Here is a 26,974-nt window from a genome sequence, read left to right on the forward strand (position 1 = left end):
TACAAGTCACTGCACACTCAACAGGGAGGTGCATGCACACAAACTTTCCAAATCGTCTTTAAACGTTTTCAGTTCCCTTTTTTCTTTTTTTGGTTTCTATTGCCTTCCCAGTAATGGCTAAGACATTGCCAGTTTGTCTTGCTTCTTGTGATTTCTCCAGATGGCCTTATGGCCCAGGAGATCAGTTGGGACGAGGTGTTAATATCCCACTGATTTTAATCTGGCTTTTATTTTTTGTTGCAAGAAACATAAATCTATTCGAGCCAACTCAGGACAAAGGGATTTCACATATTGCATTACATTACATTATTTTTAAATGGTAAATCCAAGAGCAGGAGCCATATCAGACCCTGGCCTTAAGGAATCCAGAACTTGAAGGTGCTTCTAGATTCAAGGAAACTCAAAGGTGCTTCTAGATTCAAGGAAGCTCCCAGGTCTTCCACAGTAGGAGTTCATGGATGTTTGATTTCTATGGTTAAGCAACAAATGCCATGTCTTCTTCTGCTCCCGGTACTAACTGATGGTTATTTGTTTGTTTCAAGTTTAGGGCACTCGGAGAGAATCTGATTGGTCCAGTTCATCTTTCAAAGTAGTCTGCACCTCCCTCTTCAGCATATGGGTTGTCTGCCTTTGGCTCAGGTGCCCTGCCAGGGCCAATCATCTATGGATAGAGGAAGTGGGGCACTGGGTACTGAGTATGGCTTCCTGGGCCTGTCCCTTCAGCAGAAAGTGTGGGCAGGATGGGTACCCTCAGAAGAGGCTGTAGGTGGGTTGGCACAGTGTTGACCTTTCCACAATATCATTGTGCAAGACACTGATGTCATATAGCCAAGACATATAGTGGTGTATCAAGGTAAGATGATATTGTATTGACAAAGTTACAAATGCAACTCAGAAAGACATCTACAAAGCCACATGCATATATGTTTGCAATTAGCATGCTTAAAACATGAAACAATACCATTATTCCTTTGTGATATGTTTTATCTAAAAATATTTATTCTTTTGCCCAAGTTCAGCTGTCAAACTCCATGGCTTTCTCAGGCAGGGCCTCCCAGTTTTGGTGAGCAAACTGCATTCAGCACAATTTCAGCCTGTGCCATTCATAGAGATTACAATGGGATGACTAAACTGAAGCCACATTAACCTTTACAGTTGCCAGCCAGTTATTGAGGTTTTGTTGTGATTGAGCTAGTGAAAACCTATTGATTTGTTATCACCATTGACTCAGTGTCTATAATGCTTTGGGCTACAGCTTTAAACATAGGCCGAATGAATACCCACATAAATTCAGAGGTCCTGTGTGTCAAATATATTATGCACATGGTGTTGGTGATCTCTCCTTTGAAGACTGGCCCGCTTCCACCCAGGGTCCCTGTAGAACAATGGCTCTATGATGGGACATTTTGATTGAGGTAGGGATGTTAAGGAGCATGAGTTGCCCTCCAGGACTGGATGCCTTGCTGCAATGTGTGTGAAGGTTGTGGTGGGGGCGGGGGAGAGGAGCTGCTGATATAAAGGCAGAAAGCATGGCAAACTTGGCCTGCATGACAGTTCTGGTGAATGAAAACCCCCAGACAAAGACCAAATACCTGGGTTCGAGGTAATTGTCTTAAGAAAATTCACTACTGATGGTGGCGTCGTTGATCTGCATTTGTATGAACTGCAGTCTCGATTTTTGAGTTCTCAGCAGAAACCATTCTCTTGTGTCACCTAGGGTGCACAGGCTTCTAGGTGTGTTTTTCTTGTGCCCCATATCACTTTCGGTCTATATTTTTAAAATATCTACCTGATTTTTCTTTGCCCTTGGATGAAAATTTCTTTTAAGACAAAATCATTGTCTGATTCATCCTGGTGTTCCTGCTATGGCTTGGAATATGCCAGGCATTCAATAAATATTTGTTGGATGAATGATAGTAAGAACCTAAATTGCCTTTTGAGTCACCAAATTGACCATGATCCATGTTGTGCTCTCTGCTCAGTGGCAGTATTTGGCACAGGGGAATGTCTGAGATGGCATCATTGCCAATCAAAGCTATTTTCAGGGTCAAGTATAACTTTGCAAATATCTCTAATGTAGTTACTGTGAAAACACCATCAATATATCTTGTAATATGTGAAAGGGTGTACAGGCTCCACTGATTACCAGAACAAGGATGGAATTCCTAAGGACAGACCAGGCAAGTTCTTTGAGTGAAGACAAAGAGAAGGAAGAAGATGTAGAAGAGGAGGAAGAGTAGGAGAGGAGGATAATAGCTGGCATTTATTGACAGTTTGTTATGTGCCAGGCCTTGTCATAAGCATTTTGTATGTATTAACTCATTTAATATTCACAGAAGCTCTATGGGGAAGATACCATCATCCCGTTTTACAGATGAGTCTGGTGCAAAATAGGGCAGGTTGCCTTTCAGTCCACACAGTCTGCTTTGCAGGACTCCTTGGACTGCACTTCTCCTGGGGTCTTCCTCTCTCCCTCTCTTTCTGTTCCTTGGCATTCTAAGGAGGCCTTGGGTAGTCAAGGTGATCATTGTAATTTCATCTTAGGGGGCCATGCTGGCTCTTTACTGGTCTCTTGGAGGTAAGCCTAGATCTTCAATATTTTTCAAAATAGAGTGTCTGTAAAATGGAGAAATCCATTTCTTGCTGATATTTAGCACTCTGAGAACATAACACTGATGTAGTATTTTTTCAAAACAAAACAAAATCCTCCTTCACAGGTTTGAGAACGGGAAGAGATGAAGCGGGAGGAGGAGTCAGACAGCCCTGATCTGCCACAACTGTGTGAGTAACCACTACAACAGTCACTGTGTCTGCTTGGGCAGATCCATTCTTCCAGTCTTGCCAGAAGAAGGCATTCACTGCCTTGAATCTGCTCTGACTTTCAAAGACACTACTCTAAAAGCTTCAATATTACTTGGCTAAACAATAGCCACTTCCCAGGAAGGTCTCCTTATTTCCCATCTGTTTTGATTGTTGACATTTTGGTTTGGCAATAGGGAAAGCTTCACCAGAAGCTGGAGCCCATGTCTAAGGCAGAGAGGCTAAGTCAATGGCAGAAAGGTTAGATTTGTTCCTGATAGACTGAAAAAAATTTACCCTTCCAGGAACTTAGGTATCCTGTGTCCAAACTGCACATGCAGGAGCAAAGATTACATAATTCTTCAGATATTTTTAATATACTTGACCAAAGTGGAGAATTGAGATGGCATCCAGAGTTCTGGTTTGGCAACACAAATACTTACCATTAGTCAGGTTTCTCCAGAGGGACAGAACCAATAGGATACGTGTTTATATAAAAGGGAGTTTATTAGGAAGAATTGGCTCACATGATTACAAGGCAAAGCCCCATGATAGGCCGTCTGCAAGCTGGAGGTGAGAGAAGCCGGTAGCGGCTCATTCTGAGTCCAAAAGCCTGAAAACCAGGGTAGCTGACAGTGCAGCCTTCAGTCTGTGGCTGAAGGCCAGAGCCCCTCCCAGCAAACCACTAGTGCAAGTCCCAGAGTTCAAAGGCTAAATGGAGTGTGATGTCCAAGGGCAGGAGGAGCTGAAGGGAGCATCCAGCACTGGAAAAAGAAGGAAGTTAGAAGGTTTGGCAAGCAAGGTGATCCCACCTTCTTCCACCTGCTTTGTTCTAGCCGTGCTGGCAGCCAATTGGATGGTGCCCACCCACAATGAGGGTGGGTCTTCTTTTTCCAATCCATCAACTCAAATGTCAGTCTCCTCTGGCAACACCCTCACAGACACACCCAGAAACAACACTTTATCAGTCATCTAGGCATCCTTCAGTCAATCAAGTTGACACCTAATATCAACCATCACCAGTTCACCCCTTGTTAACTTGGCACCCATACACATCTCCTGAAATCATACCAATCTCCAAATAAAGACAATAATAATGTCATAATTACATCTAATGTAATACAACTATCCTTCATACAACCAGAAGTACACTGATTCTAAACCTAAATGCTGTTACATAAAGCATTGGCATTCAATAAATACTTGTGGAATGAATGAATGAATAGAAAAAGTCTAGAAAGGTATCAAACAGAAATGTTGAAAGTAATTATTCTCTCTTTAAATAGCTGCATGTTCCAATTTTTCTATTATAAATATGTATTTGTTTTATAATAGTTTTAAAAATATAACTTCAATTTTCCAGGAACTTACTGATTTGCAGCTGAAGTGAGGGCAAAGATCGAGCTGGGTTTTCCCAGCTTTAATATAGGCAAGCTCCGCTTTATTGTGTGTGGCACAGCAGCAGCCCCTGTGGTAAGTTCCTGGAAGACTGGGCCCTTTTCAGGATCTAGATCAAGTTAATACTTTCTGGTCGATGGGGAAGTAACTACTTTGTTCTCTGAGCAAAGGGCTTCTTAAAAATCACAAGATATTAGAGGTTGCCTTGCCCAATTTTCCTAGTTTCCAGATGAAGAAACTGAGTCCAGAGAGGTGGTTGGCCTGGAGAATGTCAGTCATGAAACTGTATTAGAATGCAGGTCTTCTAACTTTAAACACATTTATCCTTTCCACACTGGCACAGCCAGAGACCGGAAAGAAACTAGTGGCATCCTCAACTGGGTCACTGAGGGAAATTTAATAAAGGGACACTTTTAAAGGTGTGGGCAGAGTTTGGAAGACCAACAAAGGGAGTGAAGTACTCCAGGTTGTGCAAAAATGGAGAGCTGTTACTGCCTGAGGCCCAGACAGGCAAGCATGGGGGCTGTTATAGAACCTGAAAGAGCAGGAGTGCAGAGAAGGTGGCAGACAGACAGGCACTGGGGCCTTCCATAGGGACACAGCCAATCTGCAGAGACCTAGTAGTAAAGGTGAGAGCTGGGGAATAAACAGTCCAACCTCATTCTTTTCCCAACTGAAAGCCAAAGGCCAAGGGAGTTTGTTGATGCAGCTCAAAGAGATGGGTGTCCTAGGGCACAAAGCATAGTAAGAAAGGGCAGAGAGGGAATCTGGAGGGGCCTATGCAATGTACCCAGCACACTTGCCTTCTGGAAGATCAACTTAGTCCTATCATCGCCCTTTGCTGTTTGCCCTTTGATTTGATTTGGCTTCAAGTCAGTAATAACCTGGACAATTGAGGTTCCATTTTAAAAACTATTATGATACAAAGAATACATATTTATAATAAAAAACCAGAACATGCAGCTATTTAAATAAATTTAATGACTTTCAACATTTATGATTGACACCCTTTGAGATGTTTTCTATTCGTTCATCCATTCATTGCTGCCATAAATATTTATTGAATGCCAAGGTGTGCCAGGCTATTTCAGATGTATGCATGTAGAAGAAAATAAGATAAAGAAACATCTTTTCTTTTCTTTCCCTCAAAGAGCTAACGTTCTAGTGGGAGAGGAGTCACAGTAAACAAGATAAATAACCGCAATGATAGAATGCAAGACAGTGATGAGATTGTAAGAAGAAAATGAAAGCAGGGCCAATAAATAAGCGTGTCATGGGGAGTTATAATTTTAAATAAGGTGGTCAGGGAAGTGTGTGTGTGTGTGTGTGTGTGCACGATGAGACAGCAAGAGAGGGCACCAGCATGCAATGGCTGCCCTTTGGGCTTTTCCTCGGCTAACTGCTGAGTGTTCAGGTAACAGGGAGTGTAGGTGGTGTGACTTCTCCCCTCCCTCGCAGTTTCAAAATGTCTCTTTTTAGATTTTTTTAAAGGGCAAAGCTTTCTCCACTCCATATATTAACCACTTAAAAAGTGCCATGGGGAATCCTTAGCATAAGTTTATTAGCCAAATTCTTGGTGTATATCTGTCCCTTTATAGCTGGGTGACTTGGGGGAAGTCATTTGACCTCTTTGAGCCTCAGCTTCCTCATTTGTAAAATTGAGGGTTTGGGTGACAATTAAAGGAAGTAAGATTAGATCTGTGGGGGGCCTAGTGGCCAGGACATAGCTCATATCCTATAGATAATAGTTTCTTTCCTTCTCTGGGTAGGTGTGTTCTGCTAGTATTATGGACCTGAGATCCACAGAATGGGGAGTTGACTGAACAGCCTATTAATAATAATAGCTGGTGTCAACTGGCCACCTATGTGCTAGGCAAACCCTTTACCTGTGTGATCTCATTAAATCTCCACATTTTAAGATAAGGAAATGCAAGCACAGAGCCCCCTTGCACAGGTGGTAGGCTGCAGAACCCAGGCTCAAGTCCTAGTTTGATTGACATCAAAGCCTAAGCGTGCTTGATCAAAGCCCTGTGCTCCTTCTCTACCCTGCCTTGCCCACCCCCAACAGGAAGAGTCAAGGTTGGATGGAGCCAGAGTATAGGGAAGGATTTTCTCATAATTTGAAAACCTATGATACTACTGGGTAATGTATCATTATTACCTTGGAAAAGCTTCTTTGCTAAATCCCACTAGGACAATGGTTCTGCAAGTAGAGTATGGAGCTGATTACCTGTGGATCACCTGAGTAGTTTATTTAAAAAATACAAATGCCAGGGCTTTACCTCTTGAAATTCTAGTTGAGTAAGTCTGGGGTAAGGCCTGAGTATCTGTGTTTTCTAACACAGACTCAGGTGTTTCTGATGTACAGCCAGGTTTGGACAATAGCTCTGTAGGGTCTAAACTACTAATGCACCCTGGGGATCTTTTGTTCTTGTCTCCTTACTGCAACTGAGATTATAAATTATCACTCTTCCCAATGGTGGTGAGTCTGCTGGGCAATCTAATCCAAGCTTCATCTGAATGTTTGATAAAATTATTGCAGCAGGACAAGGTCAAGTTGCCTTGAAGCATTCATATGAGAGGCTTCCTGCTTGCTGGTCAGCCCACAGACTCGTGTTCTTTGGCCATTCAAAGAACAGTCTATCAGCTGTACTACGCTCCAGTCCACAGTTTCTATGAGGACGCTGTGATAGACCTTGTCAAATGCTTTGCCAAAATCAAGGTGCACAGTGTCTTGTGCTTTTCTTTTCCCTAAACATTCTAGAAGCCCCATCAAAAACAAAGTGTGTATGAGTGGAATAATTCTTTGTCAGTGAACCCAATCTATACTAGATGCCAGGGATTAGCAACTTCTTTTCTTTTTTTCTATATAAGCAATTGTTTTGAGTTTCAAATCTTATTCAGTTTAAAAAAATTTTTTTTATTATACTTTAAGTTCTGGGATACATGTGCAGAACGTGCAGGTTTGTTACATAGGTATACCCGTGCCATCGTGGTTTGCTGCACCCATCAACCCGTCATCTACATTAGGTATTTCTCCTAATGCTATCCCTCCCCTAGCCCCCAACCCCGCGACAGGCCCCGGTGTGTGATGTTCCCCTCCCTGTGCCCATATGTTCTTTTCTAAGGGCTCAAAAGTCTTTTCTTCTTTTCTTTTCTTTTTTCTTTCTCAAGAAACAAAAGAATCTACTGCCTTCTTGGTAGGTTTCTACAAATGTGAGCTGAAAAATGGATCACATTGGTCAATCGTAAAACCAATTTGGGCCTCATATGGCATCACTTGGGTCTTGACATTTCATTTCTGTCAAGAACAAGGGCTCAGATTGTCAGCATACTTGGCACTTTGGAGGGCGGGTTGTAGGGAAGAAGGCGCTGGTCTTAAAGTTGTACATTTACCAAGTTTCTTTAATAAACAAGAAAAAAAGACTACACAGTCACTCATATTCCATGTAGAGGTTTAGCCAGTCTACACTGGAAAACTTAGACCCACACCCATCCATTCCATCACTTCCCTGATGACTGCAAATGGGTCATCCTCTGCAAATGGGTCTAAAAGGATTGTCAGTTCTCCATGAATCTCTAAATGCTCCAGCCAGTACTTTGAGAGTAAATTTTATTCTCTTAAGGAGATGGCTTAATCAACACTACTCAATATATCTGATCTCTATGTGACCTTGTTATATTTGTTCTTATGTTTCTAGGCCCTGAGTGAAACCCCTCACTTGGCTCGTTTATCTTAAGATATCCTATTTGCATGAGACTTTATGTATAAAAATCAGCATATTCAAAAATTATAGCATTAATATCGCCTTGAAGGATTATTCTTTGCTTTAGTAGAGGATTCACTATGTAATCCTTTAAGTAATGAACATCACCAAGAAAACATATTTAAATCTGTGCTCTTATTTTCATAACAGTGTGTCTTGTATATGCTACTCTAAACCTATAAAGAGTCAGTCTTGTCATCATCCATTAGTTACTTTCCTTTCTCATAAATTAACAAACCCATGTATTCTTTGGTCTTGTCATAAATGATGACTTTATGTTATTATTTTTCTGAGTTTTATTTATTTTATTTATTTATTTATTTACTTTTGAGACAGAGTTTCACTCTTGCCACCCAGGCTGGAGTGCAATGGCATGATCTCGGCTCACTGTAACCTCCGTGTCCTGGGTTCAAGCTATTTTCCAGCCTCAGTCTCCCAAGTAATGGGGATTACAGGTGTCTGCCACCGTGCTGGCTAATTTTTGTATTTTTAGTAGAGATGTGGTTTTGCCGTGTTGGCCAGGCTTGTCTCAAACACCTGACCTCAGGTGATCTGCCCACCTTGGCCTCCCAAAGTGCTGGGACTACAGATGTGAGCCACCACCCCCGGCCAAGTTTTATTTTTTGATCATTGAAGAGCAATTAAAAATGTTGAAGAATGACAATGATAGTCACCGTGTATTGAGTGTGTTCATGCCAGGCACTGCTCTGTAAATGCCATACATGCACTCAATTATTAAAAGTACACATTAAATTATGGCATTAAGATATAATTATTATTCTCTCTTTATCTTTAACTACTTTGCTTTTCTTCCTCAAATATCACCCCAAATCTTATAACTCAGAGATAGCCAGTTTCTTCCTCCCTTGGAACAAAAGAATTCTAATACATTAATAAAATACTTCCTCATTGCTCCTTTTGTTTTCTAAGTTAACTTGAACCAGGGCTGTATAAATTAATCTTATCTGCTAGGGTTGGAAACTTTTACTAAGGATTGATTTGTGTTACTAAGCTCATAGTGGGCTTTAAAGATGACAAAGGGTTACTAAATTTATTCATTTGTTCATTTTCATAACAAGAATCGATTGAGAACTTACTGTATGCCAGGCACTGTGTTAGGCATTAGAGAAAGAGATAAGTAACTCACACTCTTCAGACTCCCCTCCAACATCTACCAAAAATTATCTAAGTGCAGGTTCCTCTCAAGCCACTAGGCAAGTGTCCAGATGCATTTTGGAGGCAGGTTCCCTCTGCCCGGTGCTAGCACCTCCCTTCCTGATCTTTTCTTGTTATATGCATACTATTCTTAAGAACTACTCCAGTTTTTATGGGAATAGTTTGTGCTCTACCTCTTGGTATGGCTCCAAGGCCTTTGGTGTCACAAAATCCAAATCAGCATTTAACCCCCCCAACCCTACTCTCAGAAGACTCTTTCCACTAAGAGGATCCTTTGCGACTCATGCCCTTGAACTACCCAGTCATTTAGAGATAGAAGGGAATTTACCTGGAGACAGTGATGGTTATCTAACCCAGCGCAGACATTAATTAAAGGATGATGCTCTCACCCAGTCCAAGGGTCACGATGGAATGCTCTTTCTTCCAAACTGGGCAGAAGGTCCTGCCTTGTGATTTCTCTGAAAACCTTCTAAAATACTATGTCTTTCCAGCTTCCTTCTACTTCACCCTTTGACCCAGGGTTTGCAACTTGTCTTGTAGGGGCCAATTCCTGTAAAATAATGTCCTGCTTAGGCTCTGCTCTAGATTTCCAGCAACCATGGAAATAACTGGGGGGTGGAGGAAACTAAACCTCAGAGCAGACAAAATAGCGGTCACCAAGGCCATGCACAAAAGCCGTGCAGTTTTCTCTGTTGAACAGACTTCTAGGCCCAGTGTGTCAGTTTCCTTTTCCCTCTGTAACAAATCACCATGAACTCAGTAGCTTAAAACAACACACATTTATTGTCTCACTGTTTTGGAGAATAGAAGTTTAAAATGAGTCTCCAAGGCATCAGCAAGGCTACATTTCTTTCTGGAGGTGTTAGTGTGGAGAATCTGATGTTTTACCTTTTCCAGCTTCTAACAGCTATCCCCATTCCTGGGCTGCAGCCCCTCCCAGAGATGAATGGCTTCCATCTTCAAAGACAGCAATGGCTGCCCAAGTCTTTCTCATATCAAATCACTCGGACACTGACTCTCTTGTTTTTCTCTTTCACTTGTAAGGACCCTTGTGATTATATTGGGCCCGCCTAGAAATCTGGAATAATCTCCACATCTAGGGCAGTTGATTAACAACTTTAATTACATCTGTGACCTCAATTCCATCTGTGACCTTAATTTCCCCTTGAAATGTAACAAAATGCATTCAGAGATGAACATCTTTGGTGGGGGGTGCGGGGGGCTATTCTTCTGCCTTTCCCACCCAGGCTCAACTATACATATACCTCGTGCACAGTAGCACAAATTTGGCTAGTTGGTGCTTGAGCTGTTGAAAGTAGGAAACCTTGTGAGTGGCTACAATTGTCTACAATGGGAAATGAGAGCTGGGAGCCTAACGTCAAAAAGAGTGATCAAAACCAAAAACGAGCCACCCAGTTAACGAATCACAGAAGTCTGACATCACAGAGAATAGGGAAAAGTATCCCTATCCACTTCAGTGGCTCCTGGGAGCATTCTATTTAATGCTACAAAACTTTAAACACTATTCAAAATTGTGATCCTGAGTCATTAAGATAACGTTTTATTCAGTTTAAAAAGTAAGCACCACACCATATTTTTTAAAAAAGGATTTTAAAAATAAAGCCGTAAAACATCGAAGAAATTTAGTGAATATTCATCTGACTTCTGAAAGAGAAATAATTTTCTAAGCACAAAAGCAAAAGAAGAAATAAAGAAAAAAGCCATATTTGTGTATAAATAGAAGTTAAGATTTACATAGTAAAAATCATGAACCCAATTAAAAGGTAAACAGCAAGCTGTGAAAATTATTTGTCACAGACATGATCCAATAACCTTAACAAAGTTCACCCAAGTCAATGAGTAAAATATTAAGGCCACAAGAGAAAATGGTCATATGTTATGTATTATAGAAGGAAAAATATCAGTGTCAAATTAGTATTTATAAACGTTTAAACTCACTGGTAATGAAAAGTGCAAACAGTTATAAGTTAGCAGTTATAACTTATCAAATTAACACAGATTTTTTTAAAATAACAGCATTTAATGTTGGTAGGGATGGTAAAATATTATTCTTAGAGAATGCTGGGAGTGTATAGTTGGTACAAATCCTCTGAAAGGCAATTTGATAATATGTATGATTTTACTTATAGGTATCTCTATTCAAACAAAATCAAAATAGAGGCAAAGATTTCTAAAAATAGATATTAATCCTTATTCATAATAAAAACATAATAAAAGTGATTAAATGAAATATAATGCATTTCCATTATAGACTATCATAGAGCTATTAAAACATACGTTTTCACTGTTTAATGACACAGAAAATATTAAGTGAATTGTGACAGTTATTTTATATGTTAATATTTTATGCAAAATAAGATGAGATAAATTACAATAAATGTTAACAGAGCTATGGGCTTTTGCCTTATTTATTCTTCTCCAATTTTTTTAGGCTTTGAAAAATAAGCATGTATTTACTTTTATACTCAAAAATATTTAATTTTATTTTTAACAATTAAAAATAGTGTATAATACACTTTAGAAAGATTTTTAGGTTAAATGGTTTAATTGTTTTGGTGTTCGAAGCCTCAGTGATGCAGACAGTTCATCTACATGAAGTCTTACCTCTCGAGATGGTGGATAAGACCTTGTAGTATTTTGGAAATACTGGCTTACCTTAATGAAAAATAAATCTCTAAAATTATATAATGTGGTTAATGTTTGCTTTGTGACAGTATTTTCCAAATTGTGTTTCAGGAAAAAGAAGTACTTTAAGTTACCCTGTGAAAAAAAGCATTCAGAGTTCAAATAAATTTAGGAAATACTGAATACTATGCAGGCATCTCTTGGTAGCCATGGAGGACTGGTTCCAGGACCCCTCTGTCCCCTGCAGATACCAAAACCTGAGAATGCTCAAGTCCCTTATATAAAATGGCATAGTATTTGCATTCAATCTATGCACATCCTCTCTCATGTACTTTAAATCATCTCTAGATTGCTTATAATACCTAATACAATGCCTACACACCAATTTATTTGCAAGGATTCTATGCAGTACTTGGTTCACAGCAAATTCAAGTTTTGCATGTGTGACTTTGTGAAGTTTTCTTTTCCAAGATTAGTTGAATCCAAGATGCAGAATTCACAAATATGACTGTATTCCTTTCTTGGAGAGTCACAATTCACATTAGCATTTTCAAGGCTCTGAAAAGCCCTACAGTAACATGCTTAGTTTTGTTTAGACCAGAGTTTCCCTAAGTGCTACTCTTCAGAAATGTATTGAGTAGCACCTACTAATGTTTCCCTGCCAAATTATGTTTTGTGTATGTTACACACCTTGGAAAACCATGAGTTTAAGCAAAGCTCAGCTGACTTACTCACTTCTAGCTATGAGGCTAGAAGATGTGAGTCCAGTTTTGATTATTTTTTCAGAAACTGTCAGGAAAATGCTAGCTGAGATGATGGCAAGGTTGTGATTGGGCAGGCTTGAAGCTCTGTGTGGTAGCTCTGTGCTTAGGAAGACTTCAAGCTCTTTTTCAAGTTGTCAGATTCCCCTCTCCCACACTCCATCACCAGTCCCAAGTCAGTGAGTGGCTGCCAGCCAGGGTCCTCTGAGCTGCTGAAGGCTTCCCTTTCCACCCACACTGTGCAAAATGGGGATGGGACTTTCCAGGCACAGAGCCTGAAGGCAGACAGCTTCTCCAACTTGCTGCTCCAGATTGGAGAACGATGTGCAATCCCTTACTATCAGCTCTTACATCTGGAAGGGTGTAAGTAGGGTCTATTACTAGAAAGTAAGCTTTATGTTAGAAGGTATTGAATACACAGGAACTTTCCTGAGGATAGTGCAAATGAAGTTTTTGTTTGTTTGTTTCAATGAGCTGCCTGTAAGTGTCTTCTCTCTCTGCTTTTTTGTCCTCTTCTTCCAAGGTCCTTTTGGCCTTTTTGACCTTTTTTTTTTTTTTTTTGAGATGGAGTCTCGCTCTGTCACCCAGGCTGGAGTCAGTGGCCTGATCTCAGCTCACTGCAACCTCCGCCTCCCGGGTTCAAACGATTCTCCTGCCTCAGCCTCCCAAGTAGCTGGGACTACAGATGCACGCCACCACGCCCAGCTAATTTTTGTATTTTTTAGTAGAGATGGGGTTTCACCATATTGGCCAGGCTGATCTCAAACTCCTGACCTCAAGATCCATCTGCCTCGGCCTCCCAAAGTGCTAGGATTACAGGCATGAGCCACCGTGCCAGGCCCAACCTTTGAATTTAACTTACGGTTCAGGATCCCCCGCAATGGGCTCTTTTTGGAGCCCCATTATGATTTTCAGGTCCACCAGAGTGGAACAATGTCTTTGGTCATATTGACATTCTCAGACAGCATTCATTGTCCCACTATGCTCCCAGAGCCTTTGCCTCATTTCACTGGCTTCATCAGACTCTCTCCTAGGAAAAGGTGGAAATGGAGAGAGAGAGAGAGAGGGGGGAAGATGGTGGTGAGAAATCATCCACCATCCTACTTAGACTCACAGATGCCCATGACAGTGGGGGAGTCTGGGAGCTTCATGATCATCGCATCCAGTGGTTTGTGGATATCCAAGGTTTGGTGAACAGAGGGATATGTTGCAGGGGGTGATGGGGGGCTGTGAGTAGGTTGGGGGCGACTCCAGATCTGTACATATCGCTTCAGCACTCTGCTTTATGTATTGGGACTTCTGGTAAGGTTTTGTTTAAGAAAAGATTCCTGCTGCTAGAAGAAATGGTTAAAGACAATAGATCCAGCCCAGCACCATGCATGAAGTCATCATGCAGCTTCTTCTCAGATCCCTCCAGTGACAGGGAGCTCATTACCATTCCATATTTGGTTGTAAGAATATATTGTATGGAGCAGAAATCTGTTTCCCTGGGGCTCCTACCCATTTGTCCCAGTTCTGCTTTCTGGAGACAGACAGAAATAGTTTAAACCAATTTCCAGCTTTCAGCTCCATCAGAGCAGAAACTTTGTCAGTCTGGTTCTTTGGTGACTCTCTGGAGCAATGGCTGGCACGGAGTGGAAGCTTAATAAGTGATATTCGAATAAATTAATGAATGAGGAGCTTCATGTATCTGTTGTAGGATTACCATATGACTTAAGTCTTCAAGACTGGCACAACTAAGAGCTCACATGGTGGCAACCTCCTCACCCTTCCTCAACCTGGATCCTCTCTGTCAAGGGAGTTATGGATGGAGAGGCATATGCTAAGGATCTCTGGGCAAGGGGCAAGGACCCTTGGGATTTAATTTACCTACCAAGTGCTTCTGAAAGAAAGCTGTACAAAAAATGCACTGCATAAAAGCAACTTGATAATCCTGATGAAAGCAACCAGACCCTTATCAGGGAATGAGCTATGACCCTGGCATGAGGGTCAGACATCATCGATGGTCACCAATGTAGTTAAGACTTGAGAGGCACTGGAAAGTCTCACTGGCTCCTGTGGTAAGACCAGAAACTTCACCATCAGAGAGTCATTCCTTTGGGTAAAGTACCTCTCTCTCCTTTAAATGTAAATATCGGATATAGTGAGTTGCCAATATCTTGGAGTGAATTCGCTGACCTAACTCTTTTCTTTAAGGATAAGGGGCCTTAATGATGCTGGATTCTGGGGAAGAACCAGGCCTCAGAGAGAGAAGGGGCAAAAGCTACTGAGCTAGAGGGTGGAAGGAAAGTACATTTTGTTTAACTGCATAAATATTCAGGCCCCTGCAAGCTGCTTCAGTGTGGAAAAGACAATTTGGGGTGGGGGAACGGTAGTCTGGCTCCACATAAACCCTTTAAAATTGCAGGCTCCCCCATCCCCCGCCACTGAGAGTCTTCCACATGAATTTGATGTAATGGGAGTAGCACACTCACACATTTTGGGAGATAAGAGCTGAATGTGTTTAAATAACTATCAGGCTGGCGGGAAAGATATCCAGGCTTGCCTGGGGCCACCTTTTCACCACAGAAGGGAAAAACCTAACCCTGACAAGCACGCGGCTGATTATTAGCCGTGTGATGAAGTGTTACTTCCTGTGCAGGACATTCGCATTTCTTGAGAAACTCTTTCTCAATCATAGTGAGTGATATTTTTAGAAAATGAAGGCCTTTGTTTTCTTCCTCTATGTGTGTGCTCCCCGCTTCCCTTCACTTCCCCCAAGTCCCATACCCTACCCCAGAGAAGAGATTTAATGAGGGAGTGCATGTGCCCACATGGGGCGGGGGGAGGAGAGTGGGCAGACAATCAGAAAACTGCAATTTACCTGCCCTAGTAGAACTTGAATCACCATACAGACATCTCTTCCATAGTTTTTGTAGCCAAATGTTGCTTTCCTTTCTTGTTTTCTTTCCAGATAATGCAGCTAATATCTTTTCCTTGTGGGGGTGTATTTACTATTCTGAGATCACATTAACATTACTCATTTAACGATCTGCAATGTTTTGAAACTGACATGTCTCACCATATCCGAGAGTGGGGTTTTTTTCTCCGCCTGATGTTTTGATTGATAAGGACTGCCCATGACCATGACCTTTAAGATGCATAGTCCAGAGGGCATGGGGTTTGGGCGAAAGGCGGCAAAGGCCTCCCTATCAGGAGGATCACTGTAAGCTCCTGCTCAACAAATGACAGTGCACACTTCACTGCAGATTGGATGCTTTCTGAACTGGTGGAGGCTCAGGAAGCTGCTCTGAGCTGCCCAGACTGAGCAACTGAAACTAAAAGTGAAGCCGTCAAACGCGGCTTCCTGAGCTTTCAGTTCTGGTTGATTTGATGGAGAGTGGGATGCTATGTTCTCTAACTGTTTTATGGCAGGATCTGTGCACAGGGGTGAAAGTAAAGACTGTTAAGAGATCATCCCCACCCTTAAGGAGTTTTCAGTCTAGCAGAGAGACAGACATGTAAATAAGTGTGGTAGATGCCTTCCAAAGATATATATACTGTGGCAGATCAGAGAAAGTGGGCAGTTCTCTAAGGAGGGGAGAGGAGTTGGGGGGATGGGGAAAGTTATAGAAGACTAAAGAGAAAATGCTTGGACTAGGCCTTCATGAAGAAGTAGGCGCTGTCTAGGTGGGAACGAAATGCAAGTGCATTTTTTTTTTTTTTTTTTTGCCTTTCCAAATACATTGAAAAGCATGATGCTTTGGGGGAACTTCTAGAACTTTCATGGCCAGAGTATAAGTTGGAGAGAAGGGAGGGGGAAGAGCAGAGATGAAATATAGGAGCCAGATCACAGAGCCCCCTGCAGGCCCTACAATGGGGTTTTTATTCTACCACATAGGCAATGGGAAGCTACTGGCTAGACTTTAAGTAAGGCAGAGGCTTATTAGACTTTCATTTTAAAAAGGTCGCTTGAGTATCTGTGGGGAGAATAAGCCTGGTTGAGACAGAAGGCAAGAAAAGTAGTTGGGAGGCTGTTAAAATAATTCAAGAAAGATGTGAAGTTTGCAAATAAGGGAGTGGAAGAGTGGAAGGATTAGAGAAGTAGAGAATTACCAAGATTTGGTGATTGGGTAGTAGAGGGAGAGGGTTGAGAGTTAAAAGAAAATGAGACGTCTAAGATGCCACCCAGGATTCTGGTTTGAGTGACTATAGATGACATGGAATGAAAGGGGTGTAAGATAACTAATTCTGTGTTGTGCATGTTGAATTTGAGATGCTTGTGGGACACCCAAGTGGAGAGGCCCAATATGCAGTTGCTTATGTGGGTTTGATGCACAAAAGATAGGTCAGAGATGAGGAGAAAAACATGAGAGCCATTGATGAGTAGGTGGCTGTCGAAAGCATGGCAGGGGAGGCCCTGTCCTGTGGGAAGGGCAAAAAGTCAAGGACAGTCCCTCAATTCGTCAACTCAAAGTTGTGGGCAAAGATGGAAGAGCCAGAAAGGGCAACTGCCAAGGAGAAGAGGAGAAATTTGTGTCAAGGAAGGCAGGAGAGAGGGTTTCAAGAGGATAAGACTGTTACACAGTGTCACACGCTTCAGGGAGGCCAGTGAGACAAAGACTAAAAGCATGCACTGGATAGAGCACTTGGTGATCTTGATCCAGTGCAGCCACAGTATGGCCCTGGGTGTGGAGGTGAAATTAGCATAGGTGGAAATGGGAGGTGAGTGAGTGGAGGCAATGCATGCAGAAGGCTTGCCCAGGAGAAGGAGGAAAGAGCTTCACCAAAATATTTAGAACTACTGATTTTGTCTGAAAGTTATTTCACAACCGAAAAAGCCAGGGTAGTGTCATAGGACAAGAAAGGTGGATTTTGAAACTGTTGAGAGCTTCTCACTGTGTTTCAGGCCCTAGGCTGAGGGCTTCGGCATTACAGTCTTGAGTATTCTTTTATTGTATTCTGTCCTTTCATTTTTCTCCAAGATTTTGCAGCCACTCTCCCCTCCCTGCTCAGATTCTACCTCTGCTGTAGCTGCGCTTACACCATAAGGGCATTTGAGGTCTAGATGAAATCTTAGAAATATAAGACTCTCTCAAAGTTTTTCAATAAGCAGGGCTAATACTAATAATCAATGCTAAACAGCAATCAACAATGTCATGATACCCTAATAAACCTTTAAAAAAGAACTTAGACAAGAAAGCTGTCAAAATGGAAATGGGGGTAGAGTCTTGGCCATGTCAGGAGAAACAAGCACAGAGACCCAGGGTGGTGGGCATGTGTCCTGGGAGGCGGTGGTGCCAGGTGTCCACCACGCTATGTGAGGCAGCCACAGTATTGTTTTGAACAGCGTATCCTAAACCCAGCCTCTTCTAATTGTGTAATCACAAAGCCATAATCACTGATTCCAAAGAGCTGGAAGCCTCAGACGATTGAGAAGTCAAAATGCAGATGTGACAGTAATACAGGAGACACACCTTCCTGAGTGCAGAGGTGGTGAAATGAGAGAATTAATGGTTGGAACAGTTGTCAGGGTTTCCAACTTCTCTAACTTGGAAGGAGTCATTAGATGAATAAATAGCATACTCCCACTCACACCAGCAGAAGCCAGAATGACCTAGTGGGTAGATAGGGAGTAGCAGTAGTAATAGAACTTGTAAGTGTTTCCGCATTGAGTTTTTAATAGAGTTCAGGATCTATCTTTGCCCTTTGTCAAGGGCCAAGTTCAGTCCCTCCCATCTCTCCTTGCAGCATCCTTCTTCCTTCCCAGAAAATGGCTTCTATATTTTAAGCCCAGAGTAAGTACCAGGTACAGCACCAAGCATACTGAATATATTCACTTACTTGCATTTTGCAGCCACCCTGTGGGGTAGGTGACTACTATTAGCCCCATTTTACAGCTGAAGAAACTGAGGTTTGGAGGATTAAGTAACTTGTTCAAGATACATAGCTAGGTGATGGCAAAGTCAGGATTCATATCTAGCTGTGTCTGAATTTTATACCTGTGCTTTTAATTGTTAAGTAACAAGCTATAGCCAAGATACAATCTTTGACTTTTGTTCTCAGTTGGCTGTTACTTCTTCTTAAAGTGTTACTTCCCCCCATTTTTTTTTTTTTTTTTTGGAAATGGAGAGGACTTTAAGAATCTTGAATATTGTTCTGATATATAATGTATTCTTAAAAACATATGACAATCAACTGTATAGAGATCAAGCAATAAGACTCAGATCCTATTTGGTTAAGGGGTAGGAGGATTCCCAGAGATTTAAAAAAATAGTTATAGAAATGCTGACTATGGTTTGCCTTTTGGATACTATATTTGACAATACAGTTCCAGAATTTCACCATGCTCTTTAATTTTTTCTTTGTCTTCATAATTGAACACACGATCAACCATCCTCCATTGAGCAACCAATTGAGGCTAAAGACTTGCCACTTATAGCACACTTGATGATTTCTATTTTTGTCTTAATTTTATTAGATTGATGAGACCTCTCTGCTTATTTTCACTAATATCAGCACTTTCCTTTTCTGGTTCCCAGTCATTTTTGTTAAATGCAATTACATATTCAGACAATTACATGAATCTCCCATTACCAACATGGCAGTGCTGTTAAACTGAACAGTTTTGTGCAGCTCTTTATGGGAAAGCACCCAGTGTTCTTCAGTCAGCTAATGAATGAACTCTTGAACTCAGTATGCATGAAATAATTTAGGGGTAGGAGTATCTGTAGTATTGAAAGTATGGGCTGTAAGACAGTTAACACATGAAAATCAAGGACTCCAAATAGATCAGTCTGGCAAATATTTAAGGAACACCTACCATGTGCTCAGCCTTGTGGACATAAAGAATTACCTGCCACTCCTTGATCATTTTGAATGGGCCAGTTCGTAGGGGGTGATATTTGGGGTTAAGAGGAATGGCACCAAATTTTTTTTGGTCAAACTTCCTAGGTGGCCACCACTTGGGTATTTTTCTCTTGACTCCATGTACTATGTTATTCCAGCCCGCTAAACAGTCTGAACCTACTTAGCCTGTCATCAGGGCAGATGAACTACATAAGTGAAGACAATAGTAGGACAAGATGGGGCATGTAAAATAGAATTGGACCAGCCCCCTAAATCTTCCCACTTTCTCTTTCCCACCAGCTGACTTTCTGCCACCGTCACCCAAAGGCATAGGGTAAGGCTGGGTAGTGGAGAAGAAAGTCCTCCCAAGTGTGTACCTTTAAGATGACAGCATTTGGCGGGGTGCAGTGGCTCACGTCTATAATCCCAGCGCTTTGGGAGGCCGAGGCAGGCAGATCACAAGGTCAGGAGATTGAGACCATCCTGGCTAACACGGTGAAACCCCGTCTCTACTAAAAATACAAAAAAAAAAATTAGCCGGACGTGGTGGCGGGTGCCTGTAGTCCCAGCTACTTGGGAAGCTAAGGCAGGAGAATGGCGTGAACCCAGGAGGTGGAGCTTGCAATGAGCGGAGATTGCACCACTGCACTCCAGCCTGGGTGACAGAGCGAGACTCCGTCTCAAAAAAAAAGATGACAGCATTTTTTCTCCTGATTTCCATCAGCTACTTCTACTCCATTGGTGTCTCTTTGGCACAGCCCAAGTTCAATAGATGGGTTAGAATTGGACATACTTGACTGTTCTGGTAGCCAATGGTCAGCTCAGGGAGCAGCCTCAGGCTGTGACCACCACCTTCACTTGGATCACCAGAGACTCAAAAGAAAAGCAGGAAGAGGTGACCCCACCCTCTTCACTGGTGAAAGATTGCACATACCTTTGGGACATCTAAAGGAGAATGTAGCCCTTTCAGAGCTAACATTACAGATCACGGCAATTTACTGGACTCGATGTACTCCTCATTCCACTAGCTTCCCTTAGGAATCATCATTTCAATTAGACCCATAAATCCTTTACTCATTTGTCTGCAAAGACTATGAAACATGATGTCACTTTATTTCTTTTAAAGAAAGCGTTGACGACACAGGTGGTGACCCTAATGATGACATGGAATATCTTGACATCTTTCAGCCCCCCTGGTCATTTCAGTTTGGCCAGGAAATACAGCAGTGACTGGACATAAGGGACCTTATGATGGGATTGTGAGTTCAGACACCCCCAGTGTTGGTCTTGTGCAAAGAGGAAACCAGGAGGAGGAACTGTTCATCAGCACCCATGCACACCCACGCGTCTATAATTACCAACAACAGTTGCAGCGCAACCCAAAAACATAAACACGCTGAGCTGGCTGAAGCCCAGGGCTCTATTTATAGTCTCCATGGACCTACTAATAGCCTTAACACCCTCACTGAAACAGACCCCAAGTTGGGAGCAGGGCAGGGCGGGGGCTGTTGCAGTTGTGGGGTGAAGCCACTGCTCTATACCTTCAGTTCAATGTGGCCCACGTGTGAATGGACCATCGAAAATATCCAACCGCTCTGAGAGGTGCACATCTCAAAATAAACATTTTCCTGAGCAGGCCAGACAAAAGCACAGAGCCAAAGGATTTCCAGTTCAGACTCGGAAATTATAGGGTTTAATTGGGAGGTGTGACAGTGGCACGTCATCATTGCTTGTACGTTTTGCCTGAACTATATTTGTTCAAGCAAGACAGGAAGTGGCCAAGAGTATGACACAGTGGAAAGAGCAGGGGCTGGGGAGTCAGACAGCTCTACATTTAGCTGGGTGGCCTTGAACAAGTTTCCTGACCCCTTTGAACCTCAATTTTCTCTTCTGTAAAATGGGAATACTAAAAATATCTATCTCTTAGGAGGCTGTTAGGGTCATATATGACATGCGGATCCTCAAAATAGAAGTTTTGATAGTATCATTTTTAATAATGCATTATTATAAATCAGGATTTCTGAAGGATTTGGCCCACATAACTCACATTGAGTACTTCTATCATGTCTTTGAGGTGGTCCATATTATTTAAAAAAAAAAAGGTAAAGAGTTGAAAGATATTTTTAGAGATTTTCCTCCTACATAGTTGATGTTAAAGTTATTTCAGAAAGTTAAGAACAAATAGGTTTGCTCCGTATTTCTTTAACTTCAGTCTTCAAAGGTTCTATCTATCCATCTATCTATCTATGCAGCATAGGTGCAAATTTCATGTCTTTAATATTTTAATAAGGAGTAGTCCATGTGATGGGAGTGGTAAATGACATTATGTCTATTTTAATGTTCAGGAAAATAAGCATAGAAATTCTATAGCTTGGTAAAAAATATTTAAATCTTAAAGAGAATCAGAGAGGCATTGCAAACAATTTCTCCCTGCCCCCAATACCATTGTGTTTACATGGGCTCCCATCTCCTGCTGGAACCCTTCAAGAACTAGGGACCTGACAGTCAGTCCATTCCATTTTGGGAGCCACTCAAGAGATTAAGAAGACCTTCCTCCTGTTGAGCCCAGCTTGTTCTCTCTCTTGCTTTCATTTATTGGTCCTGTTTATCCCTTGAGAAAAAAAGAGAGTCAACTTCTTCTTCTACACAAGGGCTCTTCAAACTTTAGAAGAATGATACCACGGCTTTCCAAGTCTTCTCTTCTCCAGGCAAACATTCTTGGTTCTCTCTGTAACCACAGGAAACTCCTGATCTCTTACTCAAATTCTTTTTTGTTTGTTTGTTTTATTTTTTTAAGCATTACTAGCGGTTCCTCAATATTCCTTCTCCTCCTTGCTGCCTTTGATTATCCATATATGGACTGAGTCTAAGCAAGTAAATTACATGCAACTTCATTTTTCACTTCGTCTCGCAATTACTTGGGAGCCACTTTCTTTCCCTTGGTTTGTTGATACATATTTAGGAAATACCCATCTCATTTTGCTTTCATATTAATCCAAGTGAAGTTTGAAGGTAAATTTACCACAAACAAAAAAATTACAAAGGACATTCCAAAGTCAAAAAAATTTATATTTAATTACACAGCTTTAGGGTTTTTTGTTTGTTTTTTGTTTTTTTAACAGTCTCGCTCTGTTGCCCAGGCGTAGTGCAGTGGCGCGATCTCGGCTCACTGCAACCTCTGCCTCCCGGGTTCAAGTGGTTCTCCTGCCTCAGCCTCCTGAGTAGCTGGGATTGCAGGTGTGCACCACCATGCCTGGCAAATTTTTGTAATTTTAGTAGAGAAGGGTTTTCACCATATTGGTCAGGCTGGTCTTGAACTCCTGACTGCAGGTGATCCACCCACCTCGGCCTCCCAGAGTGCTGGTATTACAGGCATGAGCCACTGCACCCGGCCAGCTTTAGGTTTGCTATGTAAGTGTAGATGATTTCCATGTGCCCTTGAAAGCATTGTACGTATGTGTATGTGGACATATGTAAAACCTCTAGCCACGAAGCCCTATAGTACAGTCATGCACCAGGACCAGACTGGTATTTATTTAATCCACGGTTCTTTTAAGCTGATCCCGTACATAGTAATAATAATAATAGCAGCAGCAGCAGAAGCAATAGTGCTTATAACTTACCAAGAGCTTGCTACCTCTTAGGCACCAGGTTAAATGGTCTAACTTTTTAATATAAGAAATTATGTAATAGATACTATTATACCCCCTTAATGATAAGGACAATCAAGCCTCAGAGAGTTGAAGTAACCTTGTCCAGCATCCCTGGATGAACAATTAGCCACTGACAGGATCTGAGCTGTGGTTGTTTAATCCCAAAGTCCAAGCAGCTGCTGTTTACTTATTTGAAGTAAGGACAGCACAGACAGAAAGAGCAGGAGGAATACTACAAGGATTCACTCAAGTATGAATTCAAAAGAGTGTGTCATTACTGCACCCCACTGGAACCAAGACAGAGGCCCCAGGAGCAGAGGCTGGGAGGCCCTCAGAGCGTCCCTAATGCATATGTGAGAGACACAGTCCAGAGGACCAATCCAGGGAAAGCTCAGTGAGGAAAGGACCAAATGAAATGATTCATCCATTTGCCCAGCTCATAGAGTTACACGCACACGATTGGGCCCCACTGTCAGTGTCAGCGTTTACACTGTAGAGCCACCCATTTACAGGTCGTAGAGAGATTCATTGCAATTTTCTCTCATTTGGACTTTAAAGCCTTGTTCACCAGTGTACATTGGAAAACTTAACTACCTAGTTTGCTACAATAACTGTGCCTTTACAAATTAGACTCAAAACATTTTGTGAATTAAATCCCATTTAAAACAAACTAGGATAGCTGGGCCTTTAATAATATTAAGTGTAATGATACACAATAATAATAAACCATGGTTAATTATTTTGTAAAGTGAAGAATTACTGAGAAATCATTCCCAAATTTCTTTTTAAAACCTAAGTATTATTCTAAGATGTCAGATCACCTCTCATTCACCTCCCATAGATTTCAGTATCTGCCTCACACATGGTAAATTTAATATACATGCAAAGGAGGTGGGAACCCTATGATAATAATGCATATTTTGATGTCTTTTTTCAATCTCTCTCACATATGTTCTCATATCAGATGTGAATTAAGTAGTTCAAACTCATACAGTTAGAGTGTTTTGCAGTTTAAAAATTGCTCCCTATCACCACTCCCTTTTAACAGAGAAGGAAGAATGAGGCTCAGAGAGAGGTAATTTAGCCAAGATCACCCAGCTGGAAAATGATCAAGTCAGGATTTTAATTCATGTCTTTTTAAAACCAGCATATCATGAAGACAGGATTTTAGTCCATGTCTTTTAAATCTGGCATATCATGGGACTTTTGAAGCTCAAACACTGGATGATTTTTGAGCTATTTTGAGGGGAATGGTAATTGACATTTAAAGATATCATGTCTCTTAGCAACCACAGGAGTTTCATGGAGTTCATTTGATCTTCAACGAGATTCACACCCTGAACCAGGCTAACCTATATGAAACTGTTGCCCTGCCTAGGTTCCCAGGGGCCGTGTGGGACACAGCATATTTTGCTGTTTCTGGGTGGGGGGAGGGGGAGAGAGAGAGAAAGAGAGAAAGGGGGATGGGGTGACTATGACTAAGGGGCATGTCATCAACCAGAAATGGATTTTAAAAAAATTCTTGCCCTTTCCCTGATACTGAGCTGGCCAGCGTACAGTCGACTTGCTAAAAGGGCAAGAACAAACTCTAGTTTACAACTCCAAAGGGAGGGATAGCACAAATTTCATACTTTTTCTCTTCAGTATTCTCGTACCCTGGTGCTGTGCTGTTCTAAAGAATCTGTTCTTTTCTGTGCAACTATAAAAAAGCACCACTTGCTCTTTTGGTAACAAATTTGGACATGGAAGCATGGTTTTTGTTTTCCCCTCCCTCCCAATGTATCTATTTCATATTTGTTTGTATATTTATTCACTTATCTTTGTATAAACACAGCATAAAAAGGCAATTTTTCTGCGAAAAGAAACTACAATTGCAATCTCACCATCCTAACTCATCAACCATTTTCATTTTGGGAATTTTTAGCAGGTGTGAGTGTGCACACATGATGCTCCTCCAGATGCAACGTGGTGGTCTGCTTCTGTGCTTCACTCAGTATTAGGATGCAAACAATCCTCATGCTTTGAGCACACTTGCTAATACCTTTTCACTGATCCTTAAAATGTAAATCTGATGTAGGACAGTTTTAACGTGTTAATATAGGAGTTAAAATCACAAAGATAAGAACTTCAGAGAAAATAAAAGTCAAACTGGGTGAGATTGTTCACTTCCCTAGGACAGCTGTCCCATCTTGCTGCACATGAACAGGTTACAGAACTGGCTCAGGGTTATTCACTCACAGAGGGTTCTACATACAATAATAGCACACTCATCAATCAATGCACAAGCCCTACTTTGTATCAGGAATAATGGTAGGCACTGGCAATACTAACATAGGGAAGATACGTTTTTCTATTCTTAGGAAATTCAGAATATAAAGGCAAAGACAGATGTTGAAACTAATAAATTTTAATGCAATATACGCTGCAGACATACAGAGGGGGGTATAGGTCTTTAAAGAAGGGAGTAGTGACCCCAGAGAATCCAGGAAGTCTCCCTAGAGAAGGGGGCATTTGGTGGCGTTCATTTGAACACAAGCACATTTGCTCTTCTAGGGCTATTTCCCTAAATAACGCTTCTCTGCATCTTCTCTCTGTTCTGTTATCTCTCAGTTTGTCTCCTCTCCACTCTCCGTGGCTCCCCATTCTCTCTTGGGGAAAGATAGCTTTACTTTGCAGACTGGTAGAAAACAGTAGTCTAAACATTATTATGGCGTGCCTGAAATGCCGTCTTTCCCTGGCTTCCACTGTCTCTGGAGGCCCATTAAAGTTTTATTTTATTTTTTTAAAAAGCCTTCTCCCTCCAATTCCTGTCTGCTGTGAGCTGTGTGTAAAGCAAACAAAGTCACAGAAAATGTCAACACAATGCGAAAGGAAGCCAACGGTAATAGCGTACACTGTAAATTGAATGTAAAATGACCACAGATTAGTATATAATTGGTTGTGTTTCTAAAGCTGTGATTCTTCTTTTTCCTTGAGGCCCTGTACCTCCAGAGATCAGGGGAGAAGAACTTTTAATATTTAATAAGCTTTCCTCTGACCTGGGGCTCTGGAGGAAGGTGATTGTAGATCCAGATGTACAATCTCCAGCCGGGACACAGCCATACTAATACCCGGAACGCCCCCGGGTATTCCCTCATTCTCCCTCAGAGCAGTGGGAAGAGCACTGGAAAGGCAGCGAAACCCAGGGCGCCAAGTTCAGGAATGTTTGTACTGGTCCCTTGCTTTCATCCCTGTCACTATCAGACTCATTTCCAATGCCCAGGCATCCATTCACACCATGGAAACTGCTGTTTCAAGTTCTCTCATTCAGGTACCCCCATTTTTACCGTCGATGGCTTTTTCCCCACAAAGAAGCTAAGTTTGGCTTGACATCTCTACAGGGCTCCTCTTCATAGGCAACCAGGAGCTGAGAAGACCTCATTCATGCTGAGATTGTCCTGTCTTCAAGAGAAAGTGAGTCTAATATGCCGCTCTGCAAATATGGCTAACTGCACTCTGCATCTTCCCACCCCATGCTTGCTCAAACGTCCTTCAGCATGCTCCTGAGTTGTTGGAATCTTGAGTATTAAATTCTCAAATGGAATGGGACGGCTGCTGTCTTGCTATCTTGCCTCACTCCCCCAGCCTCCAAATAACTTCTAGTTGCCAGCCCACTGCCTTGGGGCCTGCTCTGAGATAGTTCTCCATCAGAGCTTTGGGTAGAAAAAGACAGAAAAGATGTGACTCCTCTTGTGCCCTGAGAGTTGCTCTCGGCTCATGCTGGGACCCCTTTCTGCGGCTGGCTGCTTCCATGCGCCACATGGGCAAATGGGGGCAATATGCCTCCATGGTTTTACAGTGTTATAAATTATTTTTTATTTATTCTATTTTATTTTGTTTTTATGTTTCTTTTTAGAGAGCCTTGTCTCATTGTGTTGACCAGCCTGGAGCACAGTGGTGTGATCAT

The 26,974-nt window shown here is 41.7% G+C and overlaps 1 long non-coding RNA gene across 1 annotated transcript; it reads left to right on the forward strand.

Moving 5' to 3' along the window:
* The first annotated feature begins 505 nt into the window (after positions 1 to 505).
* On the forward strand, positions 506 to 26,609 carry LOC129006564 (uncharacterized). The gene is made up of 3 exons (XR_008492023.1): positions 506 to 853; positions 2,718 to 2,781; positions 26,409 to 26,609. It is a non-coding gene; the product is annotated as an uncharacterized LOC129006564 (long non-coding RNA).
* Positions 26,610 to 26,974: the final 365 nt, after the last annotated feature.

This window comes from Pongo pygmaeus, chromosome 8 (assembly GCF_028885625.2).
Source record: "Pongo pygmaeus isolate AG05252 chromosome 8, NHGRI_mPonPyg2-v2.0_pri, whole genome shotgun sequence".
In the NCBI taxonomy this organism is placed as follows: domain Eukaryota; kingdom Metazoa; phylum Chordata; class Mammalia; order Primates; family Hominidae; genus Pongo; species Pongo pygmaeus.